Source organism: Nelumbo lutea, chromosome 1, assembly GCF_056320005.1.
Source record: "Nelumbo lutea isolate HS-2025 chromosome 1, American lotus-T2T, whole genome shotgun sequence".
Taxonomy (NCBI): Eukaryota; Viridiplantae; Streptophyta; class Magnoliopsida; order Proteales; family Nelumbonaceae; genus Nelumbo; species Nelumbo lutea.
In genome coordinates, this window is record NC_142684.1 from 172,040,111 (window position 1) to 172,057,199 (window position 17,089).

Here is a 17,089-nt window from a genome sequence, read left to right on the forward strand (position 1 = left end):
ATTAGAAAACTGATTACTGAGGGAGATCCAAAACTGGTAGTTAGTTACTTAGTTGGATACAAAGTGAAGAGATGAAAATGTTGATTTCCAGCAATGGAAAGAAGAAATTTAGGTGGCTGAGAAGAGAAATGGAAGTTTCTTTCAATTGGATAAAGCATTGGGCTAATTCTGTAGCGGATGCTTTAGCCAAACAAGGGGTGGGAAGAGAAACTTTATTCTGGGCACAATTGTAAATTGGAAACTTGGGTGTGGGGAGAGAGAAGAGATTTTGGGCCCGTTTGGCACGTCTTTCCGCGCGGTCTTTCATCTGTTTACAAGCCAGGCAGACCGATTTTTGGTCTATTCCTATTTGGTTCGTGGAAGATCTAGCTGCCAAAAGGCGGAGCGCCGAAAAGACACGAGAAGCCCATTTTGGGCTGGATTTCGGGAAGCTCCAAATGAATCTTTTCGCGTCTTTTGTGTTTTATTCTCGCGTGGAAAGACGTGTATCTACCAAACTAGCTTCGGGCTACTCAGATCTTCATGCAAAAGCTCAATGCGTCTTTTGACTGTCAGAGCTACCAGAAGATCTTCCCAAAAAGACTTGCCAAACGGGCCCTTTGTCTCTCATTGTCTTTTTACCATTTACACCTTGTACTTATCTGCTCTGTGCATTCAGCATATACTTTCTAATAAAAGTTTGATGTTATTGATCCAAACTTATAAATAAATAGTGGTCACTAGGCTAGTGCGTCTAAAATCTCTCATTGGACTGCATCTCCCCTTTTAGGTATCAAGGCCAGAAAAGTGGAGTTAATCCTTAGACTAATGAAATGTTCCTCCGCAAACTCCTCACAAGAAAAAGAAAGAAGCATTAGGTTTTTTGTGAATATTTCCTGAAATAAAGCCACAATAAATGCATGTTATCTCCCTTGAATCATTTCCAAGATTTTAAACCAAAGTTTTAATGGAAAATGTCGACCAGTTAAAAATAATAAATATATAAAATATATTGCAAACTCTGTTTAGATTTTTTTATCAGTAAAACTCTGTTTAGATTTATTGTAAGAATTTTATAACATTGTAAATATTATTACATGAAAATATCTGTTAATATTTTCTGAAATTATAAAAGGATAATAAAGTTGGGCTGTTTGGAAGGAGAAAAATAGAAGAGCTTAAAAACTTTCAGAGGCCTTTAGTGGGTCTTTATGCTGATGTTTGTCATCTGTTAATGGACTGGACTCTTAATTTTTAAGGTCTAGCTGCAGAATAAGGATGAAGGAAGGAAAGTTTCAGAAGTCTGGGAATTGGAGAAGCTCGCTAAGGGCGGAAGCAAAGCAGTTCCTTTTTGAAAGGTTCAGGGTGAGAGGTAAAACATCATAAAAAATCAGAAAATCAACATGGCCATGGTGTCCTTGGTAGGGGAAGAAGTCTTGGGGTGGTTTCAGACTTTCATGGAGGATGCTATTCGGGTGAGCAGAAACTTAGAGTGCAAAGGTTCAACTGAGGTTAATGACAGGAGATATGTAGCAGAAAGAAGAAAGGACTCTAAAGGAGGGTTTATGGTGCTTATGGAATTTTGGGGAAGGAAAAAAGCAGATAGACGCTTCCCAGAAGGAAAAATGGGGGCTGGCTGGACAGAAATATCAAGGACTCTGAAGGATTTCATCACAAGGGAGGAAGCTGGAGCAGGCAGTAGAGGGGGAGGTTGTAGAAGAAACACTGGGGGTAGTGAAGGCTCTCTAGTGAAAGAGCAGGAGAAGCCCAAAGAATTTACACAGTTTCAGATTTTAAGTCAAGCAACTAAGGATTGTAGAGTGATCTGCAACAGGCTCAAGAATGATTGGGAGAAGAAGTTCATGACAGTTCCACCGAAAGACAGGAAGAAAATTGCCGAAGAGTTACTAAAGAAGCTAAAGTTGAGGTGTACTATCATCTTCACCCCCATTTGAAAAGTGTAAGGCTATTTTGGAGTTAGTAGGAGAAGAAATGGAGCTCCATGTTATGTGTTGTCAGCTGGAGCCAGTTTCTGTGACTGTTTCAAAATGGACCCCTCATTCCAACTCCAAGGATTTGCATGCGAGAGACAAAGTAGTTGTTAGGATTTTGAGCCTGCCATTTTATCTTTGGATAGGTAAGATTGGAAAGATACTTGTTAAAGATCTCCACTCAGCTGCAGTGTGTCTGAGTAACATCAACCTGGAAGACATCCCCCGTTCTGTAAAGGTGTTGGTTTATGGAGTTTTTTATTCAGCCTGGCTACATACGCCATTGAAGCTGAGTTGTGGAGGGAGGGAAGAAAGAAAGAAGATGAGAATGTTGAGGAAGACTAGTTATGTGGAAGGATGGGATTGGCTAATTCAAATTTTGCTGAGAGTCTCACCAATATGGCAAACTTTGTGGAGAAGTAGGGATGCAAAATTGAATTCTGATGGCAGTAGTTTAAGGAATCCAGGGCCCTCTGGGATTGGGGGAGTTTTCAAGAATGAGGAAGGGATTATTATTGCTTTGTCCTCAGGCCCTATTGGAGAAGGTAACTCTCTTAGGGCTGAGATCCTTGCAGCGCTGGAAGGAATTCAAAGAGCAAGGGAACTAAATATCAGCCGTTTGGAAGGTGATTCGAAGGTGGTGGTTAGTTGGTTGAAGAAAGAGGACAATGGATTGTGGAGCTACAACAATGAAAAGAAAAAGTTCTTATGGCTGTGTAGGGACATTGAGATACAATACAGCTGAGTGAAGAGGAATGCAGGGCCCTCTGGGATTGGGGGAGTTTTCAAGAATGAGGAAGGGATTATTATTGCTTTGTCCTCAGGCCCTATTGGAGAAGGTAACTCTCTTAGGGCTGAGATCCTTGCAGCGCTGGAAGGAATTCAAAGAGCAAGGGAACTAAATATCAGCCGTTTGGAAGGTGATTCGAAGGTGGTGGTTAGTTGGTTGAAGAAAGAGGTCAATGGATTGTGGAGCTACAACAATGAAAAAAGTTCTTATGGCTGTGTAGGGACATTGAGAGGAATGCCAACTCATTTGCGGATGGGTTGGCCAAGCAAGGGGTGAATAGGGAATCGATCTTTTGCGCTAATTTTTAATTTTCTTTCATTGTATTCTGTTGATGGGGAGCTAAGACATCTTATCTCCCCCTTTTGCATCTAAAGTTTCACAATTTTCATATAATTAATAAAGCTGTTGTTATTGATAAAAAAAAAAAAAGTAGAGATGCAAACAGACCGGATCAGATTCGAATCAGGGTGTATTTGAATCCGATCCGATGCTGTTCATGTCAGATCTGATCCGATTGGATCTAATAGGACTCGATCTGACTTGTTTTCTTTAAAATTAATAAATTATTAAAAGAAAAAACAAAATATATCAATTTAAATAAAGGAAAAAAACAAAAAATACAAGTATTTTTTAATTATTTTCATCATATATATACATGTTTTTATAAAAAAATAAATAATGTAACAAATTTATAAAAAAAAATATAAATAATATATTTATAAATAAATAAATAACATATATGTATTATATATTTATATTTATAAATATATAACACATCGATCGGATCTTCTCAGATCGGATAGGGGAGATCTGAAACCGATCGGATCATAGGATCCAATCCGAAGATCCGATCAGGGGTGATCTGAATTGGACCAAATCAGATCGGATCGGATCATGATCCGGTCCATTTGCACCCCTGTGGAGAAGGAAGTAAAAGGGATGTTACCAGCTTCCAAAAGGGAAGAACCAATAGGAGGGAAGGGAAAGGAGGCATGTCATAGATCCTTTGCTCAGGTCCTGACAGGTGCTGGTTCTGGGCAGTCATTGAGTAGACATCTTTCACCATTTAAGTCGCTAATGAGTCAAGAGAAGGACTAAAAGTGGGATCAAAAAAGCAAGAGGGCCATGTGAGCACGAGTAGAGAAGGTGTTGGTTTAAATAAACCAAGTGGGCCTCCCTTAAGTCACATGGAGGTTAGTTCGAATGGGCCTAAAAACCAAGACTGTAGGCCAAAAAAGGGGAGTGGAGTTGGGTCGAACTTCTTCAATAGGTCAAGAGCCCAAACACTCAAATGATCTTAAAATAACAGATGGGCCAGGCCCAATCATTAATTCAAATGTTGGGTCATGTGACCACTTAAGTGGTCACGTGGGTGCTTTAGAGAGGCAGATGATGGACGTTACTCCTGGTCCATCATCGTCCCCAACTCAAAATTCAGCAGGGCCATAGTGAGCAGAGGCAAGAGAAATCGCTATAGTGGAGACTAGTGACAATGAAAAACGACAGTTCTCCAAAAAGGCGCAACCCTGGAAATCGGAAAACCATGTTGGTAAGGGGTGGAGTGGAAGAGGAAGATCTGGTGGAAATAAGTGAGGAAGATTCAGGTGCAGATTCAGATGAGACAGATACGTCAAGTATAGGGAGTATTTGCCCAGATAAATTGGTTGGTTTTAAGGATGATGAAAGTTTCGATACTAAACACCTATTTTTGGAGGAAGATGAAGAAGAAATACAAGTTCCTGAGGCTGCACCTCTCCTTTCTAAAGGCACTGTAGAGGTGGGTAGGGCAGAGAAGATATCGATCAGCTTGGGTGATGGTCACTGCCTGAAGGACCAGGAAGTTATCTCAGGCTTACAACAATTGCAGGAGGTTTCAGTAATGGTTTCAAACAACCCTTCAGCGCAGAGTGGAGGTTTACCTAGTAGGGGAGTGTCGACTTTTCAAGCCCAACAAACCCTTCTACTTCACTTTGAACCTAATCCTCTGGGAACGGGTGCTTGTGGGTCTGGTTCCAGCCCAAATACCTTGTTCGCCAGCCCTGTAATAAATCCACCTTCTCCGGGTTTTTTTTTTTTGTTTTAAATTGTAAAGATACTAATGAATCTTCTTTGGTTTTAACAGATACTTTCCAACCCCAACCGTTGCTTGTCACACTCCAACAAGATGTTGTAAGGGTAGCGGGGGAGAATCCTGAAGAAGGAAATGAAGGGGTCGATCATAGGGATTCAGGTGAAAAAACTTGGGAATTGTTTTGTGAATCCTTCCAAGATCTTAAAGAAAGGAGATAGCAGCTGGAAATATTGAGGAAGATAAGGAATCACAAGAGGGAAGCCAGAGGAATGAGAAAGAAGAGCATGAGAGGATGGGTTTTGGGAAGAAATCGATGGATGAAGTGGCAGGAGAGCTGGGTGTGAAAATTAAAGAGGTAGAAAACATGAAAGTTCATGCTAAAAAGAAGGGGAAAAAGGAGGGTGTTCAAAGGAAGAGGAAGCTGAAAGAGGTTGAAAGATTAAAATCAGATGTGGTTGCAAACTTAGAGTTCATTGCTAGGGGTGAGAAAAGGAAAGGTGCCAAGGGTGACAGGTTAGGGGTGGTTTTAGAAGTATTGCTATGAAGATAATAAGTTGTAACGTGAGAGGATTGAGTATAGCTAGGAAAAGAAGGGTGATAAAAGATTTGATCAGAAAAGAAAATCCGGACATAGTGCTACTCCAGGAACAAAAGTGACAGATTGGGATAGAAGGTGGGTGAGAAGTGTATGGAACTCTAGAGGATTAGGCTGGTCCTTATCGTCTTTGTGGGGGGCATTGAGGGGTATAGTGACAATGTGGAGGCAAGAGGTAGTGGAGCCACTAGAAGAGCTAATAGGTTGGTTCTTGGTTTCATTGAAATTCAGGTGGGTGGAAGAAGAGTTTACTTGGGTAATGACAAATGTCTATGGTCCCAAAAGATATGGAGAAAGAGGTAAAATGTGAGAAGAGCTCACTGATATTAGGGGATTGTGGGAGGGTCCTTGATGTTTAGGTGGTGATTTTAACGTGATTAGATTTACAAATGAAACCGAAAACCCCACTCAAATGATCACAACTAGTATGAGGAAAATTAAAGAGTATGAGCTGTCAGAATTACCCCTCCAGCAGACAGTTTACACTTGGTCCAACCTACAATCCCCCCCCCCAGGTTTTCCAAGCTGGATAGGTTCCTCTTTAATTCTGAGTGGGGAGATCATTGGATAGGGTTGTTAGCTAGAGCCTTGCTGAGAGTCACCTCAGACAACTGGCCGATTAGCATTGGAACTAAGGACTTTGTGAGTGGACCCAAACCTTTTAGATTTGAAAATATGTGGCTGACACATCCAAATTTTATTCATAAGATTAAAGAATGGTGGGGTGAAGAAGTGGTGGGAGTTCATTGGAAGGGAGTCAAATTCCACATAAAAGTCCAAAGGTTAAAAGAAAAAATTAAACAGTAGAATAGGGAGCACTTGGGAGAGTGGAGGAAAGGAAATTAAGCACTATTTCCGAAATTGAATATCTAGATGAGAAGGGCGGGCAAGGTTTGCTATCGGAAGAAGAGAGGAACAAAAGATGGTCCCTGAAAAAAGAATTGGAAGATGGAGGGCTGAGGTGTCAATTGAAGCCAAGACCTTCAAGTTTGAAGAGGAACGGATCAGAGGTAAGGAAGCACTGAAGATCAGAGAGAACAACAGTGTGACAGTACTGGTACCAAATGAAGTCATTGTATGGATGAAAGGATTTTGTAGATGGGGCTATCAACTCTGGCAAGGTGAATGGATGGAAAAATTCAATGTCAGTTCCAGGCAAGAAGTATGTAATAGAACTGAAGAGAAATTGGAAAGGGTGGTTCATCATGGTGGATGAGCTCTTTGGGACATCTGGAAAACAGATGCTCTGTGTACCAGAAGGGAGAATGCAGAAAGGATGGAAGGTCTTTGTGAAGGTGCTGCAGTCCTTTCTTGTAGCATCGGAAACTAGGAAGATTGTAGGAGTGGAGGCAACCGGCCAAAACTTCAAAGACCAGGAGAGGAGGAGTCAGGAGGAGTCGGTGTCAATTGGAACTATTGGAAGTGCAGAAGCTCAAAACCTTCCAACTTCTGATGTGGTGGTGGCTTGTTCTTCTATGCATTGACAAATTCTGGTGGGAGCAGGGACGGATGCTTGGAAGAAAAGGATGGTTCTGGTGGCTGACAAAGAAGTGACAGATTGGAAGAAGGTCCTGAACGCAGTTGCTGGTGAGATAGGTAGGTGTTGGAGATGAAGCAACACTGTTTCCATTTGCAGATACGAAAGCTGTATTGGATGTGGGCGACCAGGAACTAAGCTTTAAAGCTGTAGCCGTGGACGGGGGCCTTATACAGAGGGTCCAGAACTGGAGCCCCATCTGCAATGAAGTTGCAGTCCAAGATGGGTGTGCTCGGTTGAAATTTGTAGGTCTCCCTTTCCACCTTTGGCATGACTGTTCTTGAACACATTGTACAGAGTCTAGGAGGAGTCTTGGTGGAAGCTGATAAACGAAACTTGGTCGCCGTCGAGGTACAAGTTGCAGGAATCAGACATGAGAATATGCCGAGGTTCTTCGAGGTGTGCTTGGATGATGTTTGGTACAAAGTATGTAGCATCAGAAGTTGAACAGGCATGGTGGGGAAGAGGGTCCAAGGTTGAAGATGATGAGTCAGCGGGGTGGTGGACACGTGGAAGGAAGAGAGTGGGCGGTGGTGAGAAAGGGGTGCAGGTGGATATTAAGGGAAGGATTAATGGGTCGGCTGGGGTAACCCAAATGACAGGCCAGCTGTTTAAGGAAAATAATTCAAAAAAATTTGAACTAAATAAATTGAAGGCAAGTTCGTTAACTTATGCTGACATGGCAAGGAACTTGAACGGACCAGGGTGCAGACTGGCTCGGTCCGAGCCAGTTGAGGTGATAGGAGGGTCGGGCGGGCCGAAGCTTAAACTGGGGCCATTTTTAAGTGACCCACGTGACAACTTAAATGATCACGTGGGTCGGGGTAAGAGAAGGCTCTCAAGACCGATGATAGACAATGGCATTGGTCTATCATCATCCCAAAAGGGAAGGGACGTTGGGAAAATCTTCCAACAGCCGCAAGCGAACAGGCTAGGGAACCTACAGTGGGTCCCTCGCTGAAATAGGGAAGAGGTGAGCTCCTGGCGGTGATTTTCAGAGAGGCCAAACCCGAGGTACGCAAGGGAGAGAGCCGAAGAGAGAAAGAGAAGGCGGATGAAGGTTGGGTGATGTGCAATGGTGACGAATAACTCAAATGATGGTACCAGTATTGGTAGCGTGAACGATGAAGATGGCTACGGTACAGATGACAGGGGAGGGTGGGACATTGCAAAGCTATTTCAGGCGACTTAGAGGAGGAAGGGAGGCGTATAATAGGCGGCCAGGAAGGTCAGACAGAGGAAGGAAGAAGCTCTGGACCCCATGAAACAAGCAAGGCTAAAGGCTTTAAGCAGAAAAACCTATACCCAAGACCTCAAATTGTGCAAGGCACAAACGAAAGGGCAAATCAGGAGAACTTGAAGCAGAGCTGGAACATACCAATCAGGGGTGAATCAAGGGTACAGAGAAGAAATCACCATGTTGACCAAAGGATAGAAGGACTCTCCCACCAACCCAGGGAGACAAATATTGACCAACCTCAGGAACTAGAAAGGGAGGCCGGGAACAATCCTAATCCAAATTCCCTCTCACACCCAGTCAATCAAGAGGATGGGGTTTCTGAGGTTTTGGAAAGGGGTGTGAAGAACAATGGAGAGGAATGGGAAGGGAGATATAGAAATGAGAAAGTGTGGGAAATTATTGAGAGAATATTTAAGAAAGTGGAAGGAAATGTAATATGGAGAAGGGGTGAAGAGGAGAGAAGAGGGGAGGGCTCACTAGAGAGAAGGGAAGAAAAAGAGGGCAGGGAGGGAAAGGATAATGTGGAGTGCACAGTGGAGGACGGAGAAAATGTGAGAAGGATGAAGGATGAAGAGGAGAGAGGAGGGACGGACTAGAGGAGAGGAGGGAAGGAGAGGAGGATAGGGCCGGAAAGGAATGTGTAGGAAGGTCCGTGGGGGAGGAACCTAAGCAAGAGAAGTAAATAACAGATTTTGTGGGAAAGTTGGGCTGCAGATTAGAAGATCTGAATGTGTTGAAGGAGGGGCTACAGAAGAGGAGGAGGGAGGTCAGAACAAAGAAGAGAAAGTTGAGTGAAGTTGAGAGATTGAAAAGAGATGTGGAAAGTGACAAGAAGTTTGGGGCAAAAGGGGATAGAAGGAAAGGGGGAAAGTAGTGGGTAGGTGTAGAAGGAAATTAAGGAAAAAGTGAGAATGAAGATACTTAGCTGGAATGTGAGGGGAGGGGAATAGGAAGTACGAGGAAAAGAGCGACAATAAAAGAAGTAATAAAGAGGTATGACCTAGACATTGTACTGTTACAGGAGTCCAAGAGGATAGAGTATAATGATAGATGGGCAAGGAGTGTATGGAAAGCTAGGGGGATTAGTTGGGTGGCAACTCCTTGGAGGAACTGATTGGAAAATTCTCAGTTTCCATTAAGTTCAAACAACAAGAGGATGGATATGTGTGGGTACTCACAAATGTTTATGGGCCAAATGATTACAGAGAGAAAGGAATTGTGGGAGGAATTGGCTGATGTAAGAGGGTTGTGGGATGGGCCTTGGTGTGTGGGTGAGACTTCAATGTGATCAGATACTCAAAGGAAACAAATAAGACCAATCAGAGGGTGACAACTAGCATGATGAAGTTTAACAGGTTTGTGGATACCTTTGAGCTTAAGGAGATACCTCTAGCCCAGAAGACATTTACTTGGTCAAATCTCCGATCTAGACCCATATGCTCTAAGTTGGATAGGTTCTTGTTTTCTTTGGACTGGGAAGAACATTGGAGGAACTTGGCATCTAGAGCCCTACCTAGGGTGATCTCAGATCATTGGCCCATAGGGATTGCAAGGAAGAGAGAAGGAGTGGAGGACCTGCGCCTTTTAGATTTGAAAATATGTGGTTACTCCATCCCGGGTTTACAAAAAGAGTAAGGGAGTGGTGGAATGAGTGTAACCCATTGGTGGAATGGGAGGGGATGAGATTTCATAAGAAGCTACAATTCTTGAAAGCTAAGATCAAGGGGTGGAATATCTTGGAGTATGGGAGGTTAGAAGAAAGAAAGAGAACTCTAATGGACCAACTTGAAAGCCTTGACTCTAAAGAAGAAATGGGAGAATTTGGAGAAGGGGACAATGAACTAAGAAGATGTTTGAGAAGACAGTTAGAGGACTGCCTACATAAGGAGGAAGTAAGCTGGAGGCAAAAATCTAGGTGTAAATGGTTGCAAGATGGGGACAAAAATACCAGGTACTTTCATTCTTTGGCAAATGGACGGAGAAGCAGAAACTTCATTTCCAAACTGGTTGTGGATGGAATTCATTTAACTCAACAAGAGGAGATAGTTGGGGCATGTGTAGAACATTTTAAATCCATTCTAAGAAGGCCTATATAAGTGGAAGGGTGTGGGTGGAAGGACTGGACTAGCAAGATGTAGGGGGGGACAACAAGAGAAGTTTGGAGAGGGGGTTTGACTTTGAGGAGATTAAGGAAGCTGTGTTTTCTATGGATAGAACAAAAGCTCCAGGGCCAGATGGGTTCACAATGGCTTTCTATCATGATTCTTGGGATATTTTGAAAGAGGACCTTCTACGGGTTTTTGAGGAGTTTCATAGGAGAGGAATTGTTAATCCGGGGGTGAATTCCACTTTTATTGCTCTGATTCCCAAAAAGAAAGAAGCCTCACACCCAAGGGACTCCAGACCAATTAGTCTGGTAAATAGCATGTACAAGATCATTGTAAAGGTGTTATCTTTGAGACTGAAGAAGGTATTGCCAGACATAATTGAACAAAATCAAAGTGCCTTTGTGAGTGGAAGACAGATTACTGATCAGATCCTCATTGCTAATGAGAGTGTGGAGAGTTTTAAGAATGATAAAAAAAAGGGGATGGTTTGTAAGTTGGATATGGAGAAGGCATATGACATGGTGGATTGGGAATTCTTGAGGAAAGTTATGACCAAATTAGGGTTTGGGCTACATGGTGCAAATGGATCATGGGATGTGTTTGGAACTGTCATTATTCAGTGCTAGTGAATGGGACAGTGGTAGATTTTTTCCCAGCCATTAGGGGTATAAGACAGGGTGACCCCTTATCCCCTTTTCTGTTCCTACTTGTTTCTGATGTGCTGGGAAGATTGACCCACAAAGCAGACTCTAGGGGCCTCATTAGAGGCTGGAGGGTTGGAAGGGAGGACGTCCCACTTACTCACTTACAATTTGTTGTTGATAGGATCTTGTTTTGTGAAGGAGGTAATGTGAGTTTCATCAAGAATTTGAAATTGGTGATTCAACTCTTTGAGCAAATGTCAAACTTGAAAGTGAACTTCAGGAAAAGTTGTTTAGTGGGTGTGAATATGGAGGAGGGAGAGATTAGGGAGAATGCATAAGTGCTTGGGTGTGAAGTTTCAGGGTGGCCTATGAGTTATTTAGGTTTGCCTTTAGGTGATAATCCCAAGAGAGAGAGCTTTTGGAACCCAGTGGTGGAGAGATTTGAAAAAAGACTTGTCCCTTGGAAAATGAATTACCTCTCCCTTGGTGGAAGGACTACACTGATCAAGGCCACGCTAGTAAGCTTACCCATTTATTTCCTTTCAGTGTTCAAAATTGCAGTGAAGGTTTCCAATAGGTTGGAGACATTAATGAGAAACTTCCTTTGGGAGTCAAGAAAGGAGAAGAGGGACCATAGAGTTAGCTGGAAAGTGGTGACTAGGAGTAAAGCTTATGAAGGTTTGGGGATTGAAAACATCAGGAAAAGGAACTCGGCCCTCTTGGGAAAGTGGTTGTGGAGGTTTCCTCTAGAGCAGGAGAAGCTACGGGCTAGAATAGTGGCAAGCATACATGGGATGGAGCAAAATAGATGGGATGCTGGAATTAGAGCAAGGACCACAAGCAATTCACCTTGGAAAGCCATTCATGATTTGCTTCCAGTCTTCTCCCCACTTGTCAGGTATGATTTGAATTCTGGCAATTACATAAAATTCTGGGAACAAACTTGGGTGGGGAATGTTCCACTTAAGGACCAGTTTCCTTCTTTGTATGCTCTCTTTGACTTTAAAAATAAGCCAATTTCTTGTTTCATCACCCCTTCCTCTTCCAGTCCTGGGTTTGAGGAGGGTTGTGCGGGACTCTGACTTTCACAGTATTTCGAGCCTCCTTAACCTTCTTGAAAATCTTTTCATTGACCCCTCTAATAACTCTGCATTTTGATGCCTTAAGGGCATCAATTTAGGTGTATTTTCAACCTTAGAGTAGTCAAATTGTATCATTTTCCCAGTTAATTTCAAATGTTGTGACCTCTGAGGGTCTCTATGCAAATTCTGTGGAAAACTAGGAAGTTTTCATGATTGAAATGCAGATTTTGGGAAGTTGGTGTGAAGTCCAGTTGAGAGAGGGGATGTTTTTGTGAAAAACTAAAAGCAGGAGGGTGCTTCCTAGCTGCTAAACCTAGTTTGGCGCCCCTCCTACTGTATTAGTATGCTCCCCACGTTTTAGCAAACCCTAGGGTGCCTTCTAACTCATTCTTTTCATCCTTAACAAATCCTAGCCGCCCCTAACTGCTAAATCCTCACCTTCCATCCCTTCTAATCTCCACCATCCATTCTAGGGCACTCTCTTTTTAGCATTCTAACCCTAGGAGCCACCTAACTTCTAATCTTCATCACTCAGCCTTTAGCCATTAAATCTCAGCCTTACATAATATTGGGTGCCTTCTCCTTTTCTTCTCAGCCTTAAGACCACCCTAGAACCATCCTAACCCTTCATTCTAAACCCTAGGGCACACATATTTTTGCTAAAACCCAATTTCCGCCCCCCTCTTTCTCTCTAATTCCAGTTATATCCACCCTTCTCTATAAAAAGGACCCCAGGGGCCCTAGAGAAGGGGTTGGTCAATTCACCCGGTTAACAAGGCTAAGGTTTCTTGAGGAGTTCAAGGGTTGTGGAAGGGGAGGATGCCAAGATCTTGTCAGGAGGGGTTCCTGCAAGTTGCTCAACCATTCTGCAACTACCGCCACTGGATCTGATCAACCATTCTTTTCTTTTCTTTATTTTATTTTCTATTATTTTTATTTCTACAATCTTTTAGATTTAATTCTTGTTCATTTCTTTGTTTTGCAAATATGAATTTGTTCGGTTCAAGGCTAAGGTGTCTCAAGGGGTTCGAGGGTTGTAGAAAGGACAGATGCCCGGTTCTTGTCAGGAGGGGTTTCTGCAAGTTGTTTGGCCGATCTGCAGCTACCGCCACCGCGTCCAGATTCTGGATCATTTTTTTATTTATTTCTTTTATTTCCTTTGTTAATTCCCATACTTTATTAACCTCTGATTTTTATTTATTGTCTTGTTTAAATTCGAAACATTTAATTTCAGCAATAATAGATTTTATTTTCGTATTTTCTGCCATTCCCGATTGCATTCTCTTGTCGGGATCTAAGTATGTATTAATTTTTCACTTGCTTGTGGATACAACCCATTCTCACTACTACGTTAGTAGTTGTTTGAGAAACGGTAAAAATTATAAATGTTTAAACTGGTGTTCCGGAGTGTTTAACGACGCGCTTCCGGACACACCACCCTCTAAGGTAGACTCTAGAACTTGGACCCCGACCCCCACAGGCTCTTTTTCCTATGATTCCTTCTTCAAAGTCTTATGTCAGTCCACCAGTCCTGCAACCTCCCCTTTCCCGGTTAATGAGGTTTGGTGCAGACCAATTCCTATCTGAAAAGATTCAGCACTGATGATTTGCTTCAAAAGAAGAGACCCAATACATGCTTGTCATCTCATTGGTGTGTTCTATGCAAAGCAGATGGGGAGACTGATTTTCACTTATTAGTGTCAATTTGGGAATGGGCCTTTTCTCTTTTTGGGCACAGGTGGAATCCTCCATCAGATTTGCAAAGCCTATTTTCCCCTTCTTTTTTCAAGTGCCGCATGAAAAGGGGAAGGACTATGTGGAGAGGACTGAGGGCTGCAGTATGCTGGTCATTATGGGAAGAAAGAAATCTTAGGATCTTCTCAAAAGAAGAGAGAGGAGCTAAAGAATTGAGGGTTGTGATCCATGTAAGGGCCCGTACAATGGCTGAAATCTATAGAGCTATTCACAGACTACACAATGGATGACATTGTTGAGGAAGTGGGGTGAGATTGCAAACTGCATGAAGACCAAATAAGTTGTGAGGGTGTCTTGCCCCCCCCCCCCCACCTGCTGGTTTTCTAAAATTGAACTTTGATGGGAGCTATAGGGGAAATCCTAGACAATCAAGGATTGGGGGTGTTTCTAGGTATGAGAACGGGGTCATTTCTGCCATGTTCTCAGGTCCAATTGAAGTGGGAGTTTCTCTCAGAGCTGAGATCTTGGCAGTTATGGAAGGAGTCTAGAAAGCTAAGGAGATGGATGCCAAAAAACTCATAATTGAAGGGGACACGGAAGTGGTGATAGGGTGGCTGATGAAAGACAACTGTGGACTATGGAAATACAGCAACGAGAGGAGGAAATTCAAGTGGCTGGTGCGGGAAATGGAAATCAGGATGAGTTGGGTTAAAAGAACAGCTAACTCTATAGCTTATGGATTAGCTAAACAGGGGATAGAAAGGGATGTAATGTTTTGGGCTAAGTTGTAACTAAATTGCTTCTTCTTTTCCTTTTCTTTCTTTGAGGACTTAAGTTGTATTTGGAAGATAAGAGTGTTTGTCTTCCTTGTTGTAACTATCATTGTGATATTTTAAGAAAATTACTGAAGTTGCTATTGATAAAAAAAAAAAAAGGAATTGGAAGAGTTAGTCCTTAGAGAAGAGATGTGTTGAGTCAAAAAATCAAGACACAAATGGATTAGAGAGAGGGATGGCAATACTAAGTTTTTCCACGCACTGGCTAATGGAAGGAGAAAAAACTTTGTGGAGAAGTTAGAGGTCAATGGTGAATTGGTGGAAAATCAAGATGAGATTGCCAATGTGATTGCCAATGTCTTTATGAGTCACTTTAGGGCAGTTTACAAGCAACATAGTTTTCAAGGCACCAAGGCGAGGCCAAGCAACTGGGGGGCGCCTTGTCGCCTAGTCGCCTAGGCGGGCACCTAGGTGTTGCCTAGGCAATGGATTTTTTATGCTAAAACATAGATCCTAGGGTAGTTCCCTAGGTACCATAACCATATTTTTTTAATAATTGTTCATGATTTTCATAAGAAAAGTATAATTTCATATTAAAGTATAGAAAATCAACATATTCATGAGATGAAAAGGAAGAAGGAAAATAAAATTCAAAAAATATAGGGGCTGAACCCTTATTTTTGTTATAGGGAAAGAAGAAATAGTAGTAGTAGTAGTAGTAGTAGTAGTAGTAGTAGTAGAAGAAGAAGAAATAGAAGAGGAAAATGTGCTGATTAGATAAAATTTTAAGTTCATCCTTACTTGTTGGTTCAGGTTTTTAAGTCTTTGAGGGTTCAATACAGCATTTAGCAATGTTTGTGTTGATTAAACCCTAATAAATAAGAAAATAATAAAAAGAAATTAGTATATAAACACAAAATGATTATTTTAGTTTAATAATGTCTATTTTATAATTATAATCTCAAAAAACAATGAATAAAGAAGTATTTTATAGTAGGAAGTAGAAAACTGCTTGGCGATTAGGCGAGGCGAGCCTCAAAGGGCAACTTGTCACCTAGGCGCCCGCCTAGGCATTGCCTTGACAACTGGGCAAACAACAAGAAAATGTAGGGTTTAGAGTGGAAGGGTTGGTGTGGCCAAGTTTGAACCCTGCTTTGGCAAGCTGGATGCATGGGAACTTTAAGTTGGAAGAGATAAGAAGGGGGCTGTATTCTTTATGGGCAGATTGAAGGCACCAGGACCAAACGGTTTTACTATGGCCTTCTATCAAGATTGTTGGGACATTGTCAGACTTGTGGGCAGTTTTTGAGGAATTTGCGGAGGAACATTTTATCAGCCCAAGGATTAACTCCACCTTTCTGGCCTTGATACCTAAAAAGGGAGATGCAATCCAACCGAGAGATTTTAGACCCATCAGCTTAGTGACCAGTATTTATAAGATCTTGGCTAAAGTTTGATCTTTGAGGTTGAAACGGGCTCTACCCAATCTAATTATCCAATCACAAGGAGCATTCGTTCAAAGGAGACAAACCACAGATCAAATTCTAATTGCAAATGAATGTGTGGAGGACTTTAAGAGAAGGGGAGAGAAAGGTTTCGTGTGCAAATTGGATTTGGAGAAAGCTTATGATTTGGTAGACTGACCCTTCTTGCTGGATTCTCTGAGAAGTTATGGATTTGAAGAGAGGTGGTGTGGTTGGATTGAAGGTTGCTTGAAAACTTGCCATTACTCGATTATAGTTAATGGAGCTGTTAGGGATTTCTTCCTAGCCTCTAGAGGCCTGAGACAAGGGGACCCCCCTTTCTCCCTTCCTCTTTACTTTGATAGCAGATGTGTTTAGTATGCTGATCTCGACAGCAGATAGACTAGGTTTCATCAGAGGTTGGAAGATAGGTAGAGAGGGTACAGTGGTAACACATTTGTAGTTTACACATGACACGATCATTTTTTGTGAGATTGGAGATCCACAAAAGGCAAGAAATTTGAAATGAGTGATAAAGCTGTTCAAACGTGTTTCGAAGTTGAAAATCAATTTTGGAAAGAGTTGTGTGGTGGGATTGAACCTGGATCAAGAGGAGCTGAGCTGAGTAGCATAATCCTTGGGTTGCCTTACCTCTAGCTGGCCTTTGATTTACTTGGGAATGCCATTAGGAGATAATCCAAGGGAAGGTAGATTCTAGAACCTGATAGTTGAGAAAATGAGAAGTGTACAAAGAAGTTGGCAGTGTGGAAGAGAAATTACATCTCCCTTGGAGGTCGTATCACTTTAATAAAGGTTGTGTTAGCAAATCTCCCAGTCTACTTCCTCTCAGTCTTTAGAATGCCCCAAAGGGAGGTTTTAAATGTAGAGAAACTTGTGAGGGATTTCTTGTGGGAGCTAAGGGAAGGAAGGAAGGAAGGAACATCTGGTTAGGTGGGAACTAGTTTGTAGAAGTAAGGAGCAAAGGTATTTGGGTCTACGTAATTTAAGGAAGAAGAACACAACACTACTAGGTAAATGGCTGTGGAGGTGGCCTCTAGAGAGCGAAAGACTTTGGCACAAAGTGGTAAGAAGTGTTCATGGTGCGACAGGCAATGGTT

General features: G+C 42.2%; 1 protein-coding gene across 20 annotated transcripts in view; it reads right to left on the minus strand.

The window, feature by feature from the left end:
* Positions 1-17,089, minus strand: part of LOC148879211 (CDPK adapter, putative (DUF1423)) — a 41,056-nt gene that overhangs the window by 13,373 nt on the left and 10,594 nt on the right. The gene's annotated exons all lie outside the window — the stretch shown is intronic.